Raw genomic sequence first — 17,460 nt, 5'->3', positions numbered from 1 at the left:
CCCTTCCTACTGAAGATTGTTATGAATGCTTCAGTCTTATCTTTTGCATTGATGCTGGGCTCCTCCATCATTGAGGATGGGGATATTTGTAGAGCCTCCTTTTCCACTGAATTTAGTTATCCACGACCATTCAGGGCTGCATGTAGCAGGACTGCAAAATTTAGATCTGATCGATTGATTGTGGAATTGCTTAGTTCTGTTTCTTACTTTCTGCTTATGCTGTTTGGCATGCAAGTAGTCCTGTGTTGTAGCTTCACCAGGTTGGAGCCCGACTATAGAATTTAAGACAATCTGAGCTGATATATCAATGAAGCACTGAGGGTAAGCTGTGTTATAAAGGTTTTGGATGAGATGTTAAACAGAGGTTCTGTTGGATATAAAACAATCTATAGCACAATCTGAAGGTGACCAGGGTGTTTCCCCTCAAGCAATGCCATCCAAAACTAGTTATTTAGTCACTTATCTCCTTGATGGTGTTTCCTGTATGAAAATTTGCTGCTCTGTTTCCCTATAAGATATGGAAAGATATGGACTATGGTCTCAACTGATTTGATTTGATTTATTATTGTCACATGTATTAACATATAGTGAAAAGTATTGTTTCTTGCGCACTATACAGACAAAGCATACCGTTCATAGAGAAGGAAAGGAGAGAGTGCAGGATGTAGTGTTACAGTTAAAGCTAGGGTGTAGAGAAAGATCAACTTGATGCAAGGTTAGTCCATTCAAAAGTCTGACAGCAGCAGGGAAGAAGCTGTTCTTGAGTCGGTTGGTATGTGACCTCAGACTTCTGTATCTTTTTCCCGATGGAAGAAGGTGGAAGAGAGAATGTCCGCGGTGAGTGGGGTCCTTAATTATGCTGGCTGCTTTGCCGGGAAGTATAAACAGAGTCAGTTTATGGGAGGCTGGTTTGCGTGATGGATTGGGCTACATTCACGACCTTTTGTAGTTTCTTGCTGTCTTGGGCAGAGCAAGAGCCATACCAAGCTGCGATACAACTAGAATGAAAGCTTTCTATTGTGCATCTGTAAAAGTTGGTGAGAGTCGTAGCTGACATGCCAAATTTGCTTTGTCTTCTGAGAAAGTAGAGGCATTGGTGGGCTTTCTTAACTATAGTGTTGGCATGGGGGACCAGGACAGGTTGTTGGTGATCTGGACACCTAAAAACTTGAAGCTCTCGACCCTTTCTACTGCATCCCTGTTGATATAGATGGGCATGTTCTCCTTTACGCTTCCTGAAGTCGATGACAATCTCCTTCGTTTTGTTGACATTGATGGAGAGATTATTGTTGCCGCAGCAACTCACCATATTTTCTATCTCATTCCTGTACTCTGTCTCGTCATTGTTTGAGATCTGACCCACTACGGTGGTGTCGTCAGCAAAGTTGAAGATCGAATTGGAGGGGAATTTGGCTACACAGTCATAGGTGTATAAGGAGTATAGTAGGGGGCTGAGAACACAGTCTTGTGGGGCACCAGTGTTGAGGATGATTGTGGAGGAGGTGCTGTTGCCTATCCTTACTGATTGTGGTCTGTGAGTTAGGAAGTTCAGGAACCAGTCGCAGAGGGAGGTGCCGAGGCCCAAGCCACGGTGTTTGGAGATGAGTTTCATGGGAATAATGCTGTTGAAGGCTGAGCTGTAGTCAATAAGTAGGAGTCTGACATAGGTGTCTTTGTTATCCAGGTGTTCCAGGGTTGAGTGCTGTGGACCTGTTGTGGCGGTAGGCGAACTGTAGTGGATCCAGGTAGACTGGGAGGCTAGAATTGATTCATGCCATGATTAGCCTTTCAAAGCACTTTGTAATGATAGATGTCAGAGTCACTGGCCGATAGTCATTAAGGCATACTGCTTGGTTTTTCTTGGTACCGGGATAATGGTCGTCTTCTTGAAGAAGATTGGGACCTCAGATTGTTGTAAAGAAAGGTTGAAGATGTCTGTGAATACCCTCCGCCAGCTGATCCGTGCAGGATCTGAGTGCTCGTCCGGGCCAGTCGCTTTCTGTGGGTTGGCCTTTGAGAAAGCTGCTCTGACATCTGCAGTGGTGACCCCAGATACAGGTTCATCCAGGGTGGAGGGCATGCTCTCGTTGACCTCTTACTCAAAACGCACATAGAATGCATTGAGCTCATCAGGGTGTTGGAGCCGGCGATTTTACATGCCTTCATCTTGTAGCCTGTTATGTCTTGCAGACCTTGCCATAGTCGGCGGGGGTCAGTGTGGCTAGCCTGGGACTCTAGCTTGGTACGGTATTGTCTTTTGGCATCTTCGATGGATCTCCTTAGATCGTATCTGGCTTTCTTGTATAGGTCAGTGTCACCTGACTTGAACACCTCAGACCTGGACTTCAGCAAGCAGTGGATATCCCTGTATGATGTGGAGATGCCGGCGTTGGACTGGGGTGAACACAGTAAGAAGTCTCACCTGATGTTGTGAGACTTCTTACTGTATCCCTGTATGTCCATGGTTTCCAGTTGGGGAATACACAGATTTGCTTCTTTGGCACACAGTCTTCTACACACTTATTAATGAAGTCAGTTACTATAGTGGCGTACTCATTCAGGCTGAGGTCGCAGAGTTTTTAAATACTGACCAGTCCACTGACTCCAAGCAATTCCGCAGGAGATTATCCGATTCCTCAGACCAACATTGCATGCCTTTCTTTGATGGATTCTCCCACTTCAGTTTTTGCTTGTAAGCCGGGAGCAGGAGCACAGCCTTTTGGTCTGATTTGCCAAAGTGTGGGCGGGCGATAGAGCGATAGGCTTGTTTGATATTTGTGTAGCAGTGGTCTAGGATGTTTGGGCCTCTGGTGGAACAAGAGACATGTTGGTGGTAACTTGTTAGTACGCTCTTGAGCTTGGCCTGATTGAAGTCCCCGGCCACAATGAAAAATGCCTCAGGATGTTTCGTCTCAACGCTATTCGTAGTGGTGTTTATTTCGTCCAGCACGATCTTCACGTCCACATGGAGTGGGATGTAAACTGCCATTAGGATAACGGAGGTGAACTCCTGCAGAAGGTAGTAGGGCGGCATTTTAGTGTCAGGTATTCTGGGTCTGGGGAGCAGAAAGTTGCCAGTGTTGCTACGTCTAGGTACCACGAGGTGTTGATTCGGAAGCACCCTACCTCCCCTAGCCTTGCCTCCCCTAACTTTACCACTGAGAAGAGTTCCATGCTGCACAGTGTGAAACCCAGAAATATGGCTTTCCTGGAAATCTTGCCGTTAAACCACAGGATGCCTTTATTTTTTTGAGCAGGTTGCTCTTGTTTTACAGGCTGGCAGCATGAGTGAGGAGCACAAAGCCGCAAGCAGGTAGATCCAATGAGGATGGGCCACGTTACTCATCCATGGCAGAGGGGGCCATATGCTTAGGGTGTGTGGGGAGAGAAGGTGTTGCTAGATTGCGATCACGGGAAGCAGATAATGATGGGATCCACTCATGGTGGGGTTGCGGGGAGGCAATGGGGGTGGTAATCACTGAGAATAGCAATGGAGCAGGCTAATCGTGGGGTCTATTGTTGGTCCCGGAGAAACTGCTCTTACTTCTCCTGGTCCACCAACCATTCTGTAAAGACACTTACCTCATGAATTTAGCCCCTTCTTTCAGCTGCTGGATTTCTCCAAGGCCAAGGTAAACCCTGGCAGTTGTAGTTAAATACTAATAAATGAAGGCATCCAGCCTCATTAGAACTTTTAAATCATCAAACTCCATTTTGAGAGCACATCGGTCGCCCCCTTTCAGACCTGCCTCCATTTAAACCATAACTGGCCGGATTCGAGGTGGCTAAGGTTCACTTTCAGGTTTTTAGCTTTCTACCCTCTCATCCAGACAGTTTTGGGGAGTAAGATTGCTCCCTACATTTGGCTTCGGAGTGCTTGTTGACAGTTCACAGCTCCAATTATAAATCAGGCGAAGGTGGTGGACACTCGTGTAAAAGTGACAGGATCAGCATCAGTCAGGGGTCAGGTTAGTTATCAAGCCCTGCATATATTAAAATGGGAGACGTGTGATTGTCTTCAGCTGGTTAATTGACGTTTAGTGTTTATACTGTACACAGGATATCAGTAGACGTGAGAAAAAAGCTTTCAAGCTGCTCAGATGGGCTACCGGCTGTAGCTGCCTTCGGTCCTGCATCTGGCTAAAATGTGTCTTGCTTGGCTTGTTGCTCTGCAGCTGTATTTTATTAAGTTTAGTGCAAGGTGCATTTGGCACTGTATCTCAGGCTCATCAATGTCCATATAAGTGTAAGACTATCTGCAATAACTGTCATCCAGAGTTAATTGTCACATGAAATTCAGTAAGATTGATAATGCACAATGTCACCAAGTTCATTGCTGCGGCTTTGTGAATCTAATGTTCCACTGAAATGCCCTCAGCTGGTGGTTAAAGGTCATTACCATGTTGTGGCAGCTTTGAATGTGGTATGTGCCAAGTTCACACCAGCAGGACGAATCAACCTTAAAATTGCATTTCAGATTGAACAAGAATTGGAAGACCAGCTTGTGGCTGCCATAATGCAGGCCTTTACCCGATTACTGCTTATAAATCTGTGCCCACACAAATGTCCCAAATTAATGGAAATGGAGAGGGGAAAATCAATACAAGGAATCTCTGTTTAAGATGTCTGATTTTAAAATTTTGACTGTTACTTTACAACTTAGCACTGTTTTTATTATGGCACTATCAAATCTGTGGTATTAAGGGCTGTAACTCTTGCTAAAACTGTCTTTTGAAATGCTTTCTGAGATGGCTTTATACATCTTAATCTATTAGTGCTATCAAGAAAATGGTTATCCCAGACTTTTCATTCCATTTATTACAGAAGTGCATAATGTCTGAGCGTGCATTGTCACTGATTGGAGAATGTTTGATCAGGGTTCAGTGTTTTCTCTGACATTTGTTGTCCTCCTGTCACATTAACTGCTGAGGAAAATTAACACTAAGGCAGACAGTGATAGGCTCACTGATTTAACTTCTTTATCAGTGCGTTTCTTTTCAACTTTCTTTCTATTTGCCTTTGTCACTACAAATCCCCGATCTAATAATTTTTGCCATTGACTGATGGCCATTCCAGAGACTGAATATTTAGCAGTACACTTTTCTTTGAACAGCACTTCAGCCATCCTCCCTTCTGAGTTACTTCCTTTGTAATTTATTAAGGCAACTTATGAGACAATTTAGATGTGGGAAGGTGGAGGAATGCAGTGGCGTGCATTAAATATTAAATGAACAATTCAATATTATTTTGCCAAGTTCCAAAAGTCTCCCTTGATGCGTAAGGCACACCGCTTCTTTATATGTTCCTTAAAACTGTCTTCACACAGTTACTTTCATTTTAAGACTAAAGTCACTGTGGGGTGAAAGTCCATTTCTACAAGACAACATCCCAGAGACAGTCAGTGTACCAGCTTTACTCTTGCCCTGGATTTCCAATGGACTTACGTTTGGGAGACAGGAGGTTATGTACCTGCTGTGCAGCAGAATTTATGCGGCCCCAATAGCTTGAGAATTCTGACTTGATGCAAAGCCAATGCTGTCCGTCCTTAAATGCCAGAGCAAAGCACACATTTGCAACTGGACAGACATTGGAAGCAGATGGGCTGACCTTTTGGTGAGATCAGGCTTCAGAGTAATTTTGACTTTGGGCAGTAATATGAAACTGGTGATATCGATTCAGCTGCTGGTTATATCTCTCTCCTGATTTTCATTTCCATTTACTTCTGTAGAAATGAATGTCGGGGGAATATATAACGAGTGGCTGGATCAATATTGGCTGTTTTATACTAATGCACAAAGTCAAAAACAGAGCCCTTGTCTTTTATCATATTTGTTTTCTTGGCATTGCACTGTGTCTTTAAATTACATGTTTATTTGTTTTCTGCCACTTGATAAAATTCAGCCCAGTATGTTGGGAAATCCCTGGTTCTGGACCTTTGCTGGGGTTATGCAGCACTATTTCTTTTAGGCTGTACATAAAAAGAGTTACAAATGAAGTCAGAGACATACACACACACACACATTTAAAATAGAAAGATGCTGAGATACCTTACAGCATGGCTCAGAGGTTTGGATGCAAGAGAAGATTTCGGAAATTATTGAAATAAAAATTGGCTGTAACCTGTTCTCTCACCTTCAGCGTTACCCCAAACCAAAAGCCCAAAGCTAGCCTGCAATTGTTTCTTGGGCCTCTTTAATATTACTCGCATGATCTACTGTGTAATTCACATCTCCATAGCATAAATGTTGGATGGCGTACCTTGCTGGAATCGGCTTTAGATATGTCCTGCCACCAGGGGCTGTTGGACAATCACAAATACTGTGGCATTGGGGATGGGAAGTACTTCCCCTGGCTCCACAGAGTTTTTACAAATTAATAACAATTGCCAACCATTGCCTGCCTGCTCCACACATTTAACAGAGAGAGCATAAAACACACATTAGATCCCTACACTTACATGCGCAAGGGGCCGAGAACATATTTGAGGTGACCCCCACTGATGCCTGATGTTCTGATGCCATATCAGCTCAGGCACCTTTCAAACATCCTTTGGATGTGAGACATTAGTTCCTAACATTGGCTTCTGTTGCATCTGTTTGATACCCAGCTGCAATGAAGTCTAATTTCTATCACGTTCTATTTCAGTCAAGCTTGATGACCCACTGGTTTAAAAAAGCATATTGTGTTCATTACTCTGTATTTGTCGACAGTGCATAGACTACATTGATTTCCTGCAGGCAACATCATACAAACATATAAATTAGGAGCTGGAGTAGGCCACTCAGCCTCTTGAGCCTTGCTCTGCCATTCAGTAAGATCATGGCTGATCTGTTTGTAAGCTCAACTCCGCATTTCCCACCTTGCTTATCAAGAATTTATCTACCTCTGCCTTAAAAATATTCAAAGACTCTACTTCCACTGTCTTTTGAGGAGATGAGTTACAAAGACTCGCCATCCTTTAAGAGAAAAAAAATCTATCCTCATCCCTGTCGTAAATAGGTGATTTTTAAAAAATGACCGCTCGTTCTGGATTCTCCCACAAGAGGAAACATCCTCTTGTGGATAGGGTCCACATCCACCCTATCAGTACCCCTCAGGATCTTAAATGTTTCAATCAAGTTGCCTCTTAATCTCCTAATCTCCAGCAGATACAAGCCTACCCTGTCCAACCTTTGCTCATAACACAACCAGCCCATTTTAGGTATCAGTCTAGTAAACCTTTGAACACCTTTCCTTAAATAAGGAGACCAGGACAGTATATGGAACTCCAGATGTGGTTTCACCAGTGCTTTGGATAACTGAAGCACAATGCAAATCCCTATATTTGCATTCAATTCCCCTCACAATAAATGGTAACATTGTATCAGGTTTCCTAATTACTCGTACCTGTGTACTAGGCTTTTTGTCACTTATGCACAAAGACACCCAGATTCCTCTGCACCTCAGAGCTCTGCAACTCTCACCATTTAGATAAAATGCTTTTTTATTCTTCCTAACAAAATGGACGATTTCAAATTTTCCTGCATTATACACTATTTACCAGATCTTTGCCCACATACTTAGCCTATCTATATTCCTTTATCACCTCTTATGTCCTCTTCACAACTTATTTTCCTACCTACGTAAGATAAGAAGTAGGAGCAGGAGTAGGCAACTCGACCCTTTGAGCCTGCTCCGCCATTCAGTATGATCTTAGCTGATCTCATCTCAGCCTCATCTCCACCTTCCTGTTCACTCCCCATAACCCTTCATCCTGCTACTAATTAAAATGCATCAATTTCCTCAAATTTAGTTAGTGTTCCAGCGTCCACTGCACTCTGGGATAGAGAATCCACAGAGTTATAATCCTTTGAGTGAAGTAATTTCTCCTCATTTCAGTTTTAAATCTGCCACCCTTTCGCCGAAAAACCATTAACTCTCCTTCCAGAATGTCCAACAAGGGGAGACATCTGCTCTATGTCAACCTCCTGAAACATCTTGTAAGCCTTGTATATCTTGTATACCTCAATTATATCTTCTAAACTCCAGAGAGTATAGGCCTAAAGTGCTCCATCTCTCTTCATAATACAAATCCTTCATCCCTGGAATCAATCTCGTGAACCTTCTCTGAACTGCCTCCAATGCATTTACATTCTTCCTCAAGTAAGGGGACCAAAACTCTATGCAGTACTTCAGATATAGTCTCACCAATGCCCTATACAGTTGTAACAGTCCTTCCCTACTTTTATACTCTATTCCATTAGCAATAAACACCAAAATTCAATTTGCCTTCCTTATTAGCTGCTGTACCTGCATACTAACTTTGTGATTCATGTAGGAGCACACCCAGATCCTTCTGCACTGATAATAAATTGCTTTTTTATTCCTGACCAAAATTGATAATCTCTCACATATCCACATTAAATTCCACTCACCGAACCTGTATCTATTTTTAAATTTCCTACTTCCTCATTACAGCTTGCTTTCCCACCTACCTTAGTGTATTCTATAAATTTGGATATAGCACATTATATCCAAGTCATTAACATTGATTTTAACTTGTTTGGGCCCAAGGGCCGGATCCAGTGGCATATCACTAGTTGCAGCTTGCCAACAAGAAAAAGACTCATTTATCTTCCCCCTCCATTCTGCTTTCTATTGGTTAGCCAATCCTCTATCCAAGCAAACATATTGCCACCAACATTGTGGAATCTTACCTTGTGTATTAATCCTTTGTGTGGGACCACATCAAATGCCTTCTGGAAGTTCAAATGCACTACATCTATAGGACTCCCATTATCTACTTTGCTTGTAACAAAGAACTCTAGCAAATTTGTCAGATTGATTTACTCTTCATAATACTATGCTGACGCCGATGGATTGCATTTTGACTTTTCAAATGTCCCGTTATTACTTAATAATAGATTCATCAATTTCCCAACAACAGATGTTAAGCTAACTGGTCTATAATTTTCTACTTTCTGCCTTTCTCCCTTTTTGAACAGGGGCATTACGTTAGACATTTTCCAATCTACCAGAACCTTTCCAGAATCCAGGGATTTTTGGAATATTTTGACCAAAGCTTCCACTATCTCTGCTGCCCCTTCCTTTAAGACTCTCAGATATGGCCATCAGGCCCTGTGGACGAGGCCTTTAATCCCAACAGTTTGCTCAGTACTTTTTCCAGGGTGATACCAATTATTTTAAGTTCCTCCTTTCCAAAATCTTTGGCATCACCTGTTACTATTTGGATGGTTCTAGTGTCCTCCACCGTAAAAATCGAGCTAAGATATTGATTTAGTATGTCAGCCATTTCTGTATTCCCCATAATTAACCCCTCAGCCTCATCCACTAAGGGACCAACATTGACTTTTGTCATTCTCATCATTTTTATATACTTACAGAATCTTTTGCTATTCATATTTATATTTTGCGCTAGATTTCTCTCATAATTTACCTTTGCTCTTTTTATTGCATTTTAGTAACCCTTTGTTGCCTTTTTAAAAGTTTCCCAATCCACCAGGCTGCCACTGATCTTTGCATTATGGTATGTCTTAGTTTATGCCTTAGTTATCTTTAACCTCCTTGCTTATCCATGGGTGCATCTTCTCCCTCTTACAATCTTTCTTCCTCTCTTGAATATATTTTAGTTGGGAGAACTTGAATATCTCCTTGAATGCCTGCCACTGTTCATCAAATGTCCTGCCTTTTAGCCTTTCTGCCCAGTCCACTTGGGCAAATCTGTCCTCATGTCTCTGTAATTACCTTGATTTAACACCAGAATACTAGTGTGGGACTCAAGTTTATTGCCCTCAAACTGAATTTGAAATTCAAGCTTGCAATGATCACTCTTCCCTCGAAGATCCTTTACTACAAGATCATTAATTAATCCCATTTCATTACATAATATTAAATCCAGAAGAGCCTGTTCTCTGGTTGGTTCGACAACATATTGTCCCAAGAAACAATCTCTAATGCATCCTGTGAACTCTTCCTTGAGGCTACCCTTGCTAATTTGATTAGTCCAGACTATATGAATGTTAAAATCACCCACAATGTTAACATACCTTTCTTACAGGCTACCAGTATTTCCTAGATTATACCGTGTCCTACTGTTTATGCCTCATAGCACCAGGGACCCGGTTTCAATTCCGGCCATAGGTGACTGTGTGGAGTTTGCACGTTCTCCTCATGTCTGCATGAATTTCCTCTGGGTGCTCCAGTTTCCAGATGTGCAGGTTAGGTGGATTGGTCATGCTAAATTGTCTCTTAGTGTCACAAGATGTATAAATTAGGGAGATGAGCTGGGTAAGTACTTGGGGTTATGGGTTGGAGAGTCAATGCAGACTCGATGGGCTGAATAGCCTCCTTCTACACTGTAGCCATTCTATGATTCTACTATTAGGAGATTTATAGGTTAGTCCCAGCAGGGACTTCTTTCCCTTGTTATTTCTACCCAGAATGATTTCACGCCTTGATCTCCAGCGCAAATATCATTTCTCACAACAGCACTGATCCTTTCCTTTATTAACAAAGTTACACCACCTCCTTTTCCTTTCTGTTTATCCTCCCAAAATCCTTGAATATTCAGCACCCAGATGCCTATCTTTGTGTCATCAGCAAATTTCACAACCATACCTTGGATCCCTTCATCCAAGTCATTTATATCAATTGTAAAATGATGAGGCCACAGCACTGATCCCGGTGGCACACTGCTTGTTACATCTTGCCAGCCAAAAAATGACTGATCTATGCCCACCCTTTGTTTCCTGTTAGCTAGCCAACTTTCCATTCTTGACAATATGTTATCCACTATACTATAAACTTTTATTTTCTAAAAAAAACCTTTGATGTGGCACTTTATTGAATGCCTTCTGGAAATCTAAGTACATTGCATTCTCCGGTTCCTCGTTATCTACAGCACGTGACTGCTTCAAAGAATTTCAATCAATTGATTAAACATAATTTCCCTTTCACAAAATCATGTTGACTCTGCCTGATTGCCTTGATTTTTTTTCCCCAAGTGGTCTGTTATAACATCTTTAATAATGGCCCCTAACATTTTACGTACGACAGGTATGAAGCTAACTGGCCTCCAGTTTCCAGTTTTCTATCTTCTCCACACACTCTCACTCCCACCTTTTTGAATTTTGAATGAAGGAGTTCCACCCAGCAATGATATCTAAATAATCAAAAGACAAATGGAATATTAGCCTTAAACTGAGGGTTGGAAGGAGGTTTTATTGCAACTATGGTTAAACTATATCTGGAAGCCTATGTACCAGTCTGTGCACTTCTCTTGACTGTGGAAGGATGTAGCACAGATTTACCAGACTATTACCAGAACTTCAAAGGTTTGATTATGTGGCGCGATTACATGAAGAGTTTGTAGAAGTTTAGAGAGTCATACAATTGATGCTTTATAAAAATTTGAAAGATATTCACAGAGTAGATTGAGAATTTTCTCCACTAGTGGGAAGCCCAGGAGGAAGCACGTAAATTTAAAATCAGAGCAAGGTCATTCAGAAAAGAAGTTAGAAAACACTTGCTCACATAAATGTGGAATAGAAGAACGTAGCTCACTCCCAATAAAAGCTAGCCAAATTAACAACTTTAATTCTGAGAGTGATGGATTTTGACGAACCAAGGGCATATGTGGGACCAAGGAGTTGGAGTTAAGATGCAGATCAACCATGATCTAATTGACTCAGGGTGAAACAGGATCGAACAATGGATACTTCTGTTCCTGTGTTACTACTTTCATTGGTGAATGTTTCTTCATTAATTAAAATGTTTTTGAAATGAATAATACTTGAAGTTATGTCTCCCAGTGTTTTCATGCTGAAGCAATCTAAAGAGTTTTCCCTAACCAGTACAATTGGCAAAATCTCTCAATGTGGACTTGGGAGTGTGGTCATTTTTGTAGATGGGGGTTTATTTAGTGACATTTAGAGAGTAGAAGGAGATCATTTGGCTCATTGAGTCTATAAGCCGAACTGATCTTGAACCAGGGTAACGGTTCATTGAACCTGGAACATGAATAACTAGGACAGGCTTATTTTAAACAGGAAGAAGGAAAAAGAAGACTTGCATTCATATAGCACCATTTATGATGGCTGGACGGATCCAAGTGTACCAATTCTGTACTGTCTGAAGTATTGTCACAGTTGTAAAAGGTAAAGTTGCCATTGTCCAGATGACCATGGGGAGAGTTGACTGGTGATTTTAACCTGAAGATCACCACACCTCAGGCGAGGGGCAAGGATGCGAAAGCAGGCCTTATTAATTAGCCTCAGTTGGTACAGGAATTGAATGCCCACTGTTGGCGTCATTCTGCATTACAAACCAGCTGTCCAGCCAACTGAGTTAACCAACTTCCTGTCACAGGTGTAATGTTGAAAGCACAGCAGCCAATATGCACACAGCCACCTCCACAAGCAGCAATGTGACAATGATCAGATAATCTATATATTCTGATATTGACTGAGGGATAAATGATGGCTGGATACCAGGGAGACATGCCCTGATATTCTTTGAAATAGTACCGTGAGATCTTTTACAATCAGCTGAACAGGCAGATGGGCGTCTCGTTTTAACATCTCATCTGACAGATAGCCTTGGCAACCTAGAATCTTTGCATTCAAGCCTTGGGATGGGATTTGAACCCCGAACTTTGTGACACGGGAGTGAGAGAAATGGTGCTCGGAAGTTATGATTTTGGGACACCTGCTGACAGGTGCAACCATTGCACAGCACAGTGAACACTGGCTGCATGGGGCAATTATTGGGATAAACAGCCTGCATAAAGTTGATGTGTTGCCAGCTTTAAATTGAACGGAAGTGGGTTGATTGCAGATTGCAATTGTTTTTTGTGGACTTTCCAATTTAATCCCCACTGTGTCAAATATGGGCAATTTTTCAGCTCTGATTAGCTCAGGCCCTATGGAACTGAGGTAAGAAGTGGAAAAATAATACCTTCAAATAATTTTGTGAAACTCGGGCACTTATGATCCCTGAAAAATCACCCCAGACAAAACTTGTCTGGAAGCTCATTTTAATTATCTCTCCTGACCAATTCCCTGCACATTGCCATTGTGGTGTTGCCTGCTACAGCTCATATCCTTTCTGCATCCCTGAAATAATGATGCCATCTGGCATCTTAATGGAGCCTGGGACCTCAGTGGGACTGATGCAAAATGGCTTTTTAGTGGTTAAGTGAGCACCATATTCAGATTTTATGGAAATAATTGTGCTATTACACAGGTGTATTCCTTGGAAGAGGGAACTGCTGCTAAAACAATGAACAATAGTATTTTGAGTAGTGAATTAATTAAAACCCAATTCTCAGAGTTTATTTTGTCTCCATGAGCTGTGCAGTTGCAGACCAGAGAGACTTGAAGGTCACACACAAATTTTAAATCCATGCTTCTTCTCATTTGTATACGTCTCAGATTGCTGCTTTTTATGCTTCTTGATGTTGGTCATGTAAATCTTCTGGTCACCAGAATATCATGGCCCCAAGGAAGTCCTGATGCGCTGACCTATGTACGTATTACCCAGGAAGTTTCAACTTCCGATGGGTAATTACCCCTGGTAAATATGTTGGATCTGTCTCAAGTATCCAACTCTAGTTCACAGTCTGAGACATTCATGGAGAGTCCCAAGGAGCAGGGGAATTGGACAAACAGCTTAAAACCTGGTCTAACATCTGGCTAATGATGCAACTTAACCCCTACTCACTTCCACTGACAACCACCCCCCCAACTCTCAACTTATGGTTTTTGACTACTCCACCAATCACTCTGCTACCCCTCCTGGCCTGACCAGATTACACCCCTGACTAAACCCCTTCTTGACTGCACACCCGACCACACTCCCATCCATTCAGCTACCCCACTACCCCTCCCCACCCAACCCGACTACACTCCACCCCCCCCCCCCCCCCACCCCCTCCGGGAGATCCCCTGAGTACCTCCTTGACCATCTACCCAACTTCCCCACCAGCCACCCCACTACCCCTCTTCACCCAACCTAATTACAGCCCTGACTACCCAACTTCCCTCCGGCTGCCCTCCCGACTAGGTCCAACCACCACCCCGACTACCCAACCTGATTATTTCCCCCAAGTACTGGATTTCCCCCAAATAAATAACCACATTTCATCCACCTGCAAACTCATCCATCTGCCACCCACCCATCTACCACCTCATCCACCTACTACCTCACCTACATTACCCATCTTCAATGACCATACGATTAAATTTAACATTCTGTATGAAAGTGAGGAACTTCAATCTGAAGCCAGGGTGTTAAATTTGAACAAAGGAAACTATGAAGATATGAAGGGGAAATTGGCAGAGGCGGATCAGGAAAATACATTTAAAGGTACGATGCTGCAGATGCAATGGATACTCTTTAAGCATTAGTACATAGCTTGCAGCAACTATACATTATTTCGAGGCACAGGAACCCAAAATGAAAAACCTGTCATCTGTGGCTAACAAAGGAAGTTAAAGGATTCTACAAAATTAAAAGGAAAGCTCTATAAAGTTGCCAGAAATTGTAGTAACCCTGAGGATTGGGGGGATTTTTAGAATACAGTAACAGAGGCTGAAAAAACTGATTAAAGGGAGAATAAGAGCTGAATGTAAACCAACAAAAAATATAATCTACTGTAAAAGCTTCTATAGGTATGTAAAAAAGAAATATTTGGCCAAGACAACTGTGGGTCCACCACGGGCAGAGTGAAGAGAATCTATAGTGGGGAATAAAGAACTGACAGAAAAGTTAAATTACTTTGTGTCTGTCCACACCAAGGAAGGTACAAGCGATCTCCCAGAATTCGAGATCCAAGGGACTAGGGTGAATGGGGAATTGAAATAAAATAGTCTTAGTAAGAAGGTTGTGTTGGAGAAATTAATGGGACTGAAGGTTGATAAGTTCCCGAGACAAGATATTCTGCATCCGAGAGTGCTGAAAGAGGAACTATGGTGATAGTGGATGCAATGGTAATCATCTTCCAATCTATAGATTCTGTCACAGTTCTTGCAGATTGGAAGATAGCAAATGTTACTTTACTATTTAAATAGGGAGGGAGAATGAAAACATCAGTGGTAGAGGAAACATTGGAATCTATTATAAAGGATGTGATAAACGGACACATGGATAATATTGATCTGATTGGGCATAGTCAACATGAATTTATGACAAATCTGTTGGAGTTTTCTGTGAATGTTACGAACAGAATTGATAAAGGGGAGTTAGTGGATGTAGTATAATTGGATTTTCAGAAGATTCTAGTGAAGTCCCTCACAGTAGGTTGGTTAGCAAAATTAGATAAGATATTGGCATAGATTAAGGATAGATTAACAGGCAGAAAACAAAGAGTAGGAATAAACAGGTCATTGTTGCGTTGGCAGGCTGTGACTAGTGGGACACTACAAGGAGCAGTACTTGGGCCCCAGCTGTTCACAGTAAATATCAATGATTTGGATTGGGGACCAAATGTAATATTTCCAAGCAGATGACACAAAGCTTGTTGTGAATGTGTGTTGTGAGGAAGACACAAAGCAGCTTCAAAATTTACCGAGTGGGCAATAACATGGCAGATGGAATATAATGTGGAAAAATGTGAGGTTATTCATTTTGGTAGGAGGGGCCTGTATTGTCAAATTTCGAAGATTGAGAGGTCATCTCATTGAAACCTACAAAATACAGATAAGATGTTTCCCTTAGTTGGGGAGTCTGGAACCAGGGATACAATTTCAAAATAAGGGAGAAGCCACTTAGGATTGAGATGAGAAAAAGTCTTTTTACAAGAGGGTTGTGAATCTTTGGAATTCTCTACCCAGAAGGCTGTGGAAGCTCAGTCATTAAGCATGGTTAAAATAGACATTGACATATTTCTAAATACCAGTGACTTGAAGGGATATGGAAATAGTGGAGGGGAAAGTCAATGAAGTATATGATCAGCCATGATTGTATTGAATGGTAGAACAGGCTCGATGGAATGGATGCCTATTCCTGCTCCAATGATCCTATGTTCCTCACCCCTTACCCATTTATCCATCTATCCATCTACCCACTTACCTACCATACTCTGGATATAAAGATCAACAATCCATTAAACAATCTTTTAAGTACTTTATGTACATGTTCATGTCATATTTAGGACCTGTGTGCCTGGACCTCCAAGTCTCTTTGAATCTCCATTAATTCCTACTTTCCACAGAATAGACCTAAAAAAGATAGAATAGGGTATTAAGTGTACAACTTCACATTTGCAATCACAGTTTTGCCCATTCACAAAGTCTATCAGTATTTCTTAGTAATGATATGCTTCTGCCAACGTACTTACAAAGCTGTCTATGTTTGTGTCATCAGTAAACTTAGACATGTGGCTCGCTATCCCATCAGCTAAGTAGCTAATAAACACATCGGACATAGATTGTTGCATGCACCATTCCTCACATCCTGCGAATTAGAGCAACTGCCTGCTATTCCTCCTCCATTTTCCTGCCATCCAGCTAATTTTCCAGCCTGCCTTCAATGTAAAACTGTTTTAACCAAGCTCATGATGTTGACTGAATTAGAGAACTATGGCACTCATCACATCTGTTACCTAAACCATCCAACCTAATGTCGACCCGATAGAAAACTATAGCAAAAATCATTGCAGCACGTGTGTAATATTGAGTCTTTGATCTCTCTGAGATCAAGGGATTCTGTTTAAGTCGGCTTGCATATGAACATTTGGATCTCAGACTAATTTTATTGTTGGATTTCCACTTGTAAGGCTCGCTTATTTGCATTGTGTTGGTGTTGTACATCAAATGATCCAAACATAACTATTTTTTCATAAATAAAAAATAGCTTGGTCCCATATAAGAATGGCTGGTTTGTTGACTTTAGTGCATTCACTGTGATGGGATTGGAGATGGGTAGCAAGAAGGGTCACATGCGACATGGGAACTGACTGTTAGTCAACAAATTGAGCAGCAAAATCCTGTACAATGGCTTTGTTAAAACAGTCCACCACAAACCAGATGAGCAAGCCTGTTCTAGAATGGAGCTCAAAGGGAAAAACACAACAGAAGAGAGAGAAGCAAGAGTAGACCACCAGGCCCTTCAAGCCTGCTCCACCAATTAATACGATCATGGCTCATCTATGCTGGCCTCAATTCCTTCTCTGAGCCATTTCCCCATAGCTCTCTCTTCCTTGATCTATCAAATGATTATCTACTCCATCTTCAATACTTCTAATGATCCAACCTCCACTATGCTTTGGAGCAGAGAATTCCAGTGGTTCACCACCCTCTGCAAAAAGAAATTTCCATGCACCTCAGTTTTAAATGACTGGCCCTTTATCTTGTAGCTATGTCCCCTTGTTCAAAACTGTCTCTCTCGCGACTAGTGAAAACATCTCACCACCTACGCTGTTGAGCCCCCTCAGGATCTGAATAAGGTCACCTCTCACTCTTC

The sequence above is a fragment of the Mustelus asterias genome, chromosome 5 (assembly GCF_964213995.1).
Source record: "Mustelus asterias chromosome 5, sMusAst1.hap1.1, whole genome shotgun sequence".
Classification (NCBI taxonomy): Eukaryota; Metazoa; Chordata; class Chondrichthyes; order Carcharhiniformes; family Triakidae; genus Mustelus; species Mustelus asterias.
Note: the sequence above shows the minus strand (reverse complement) of the source record.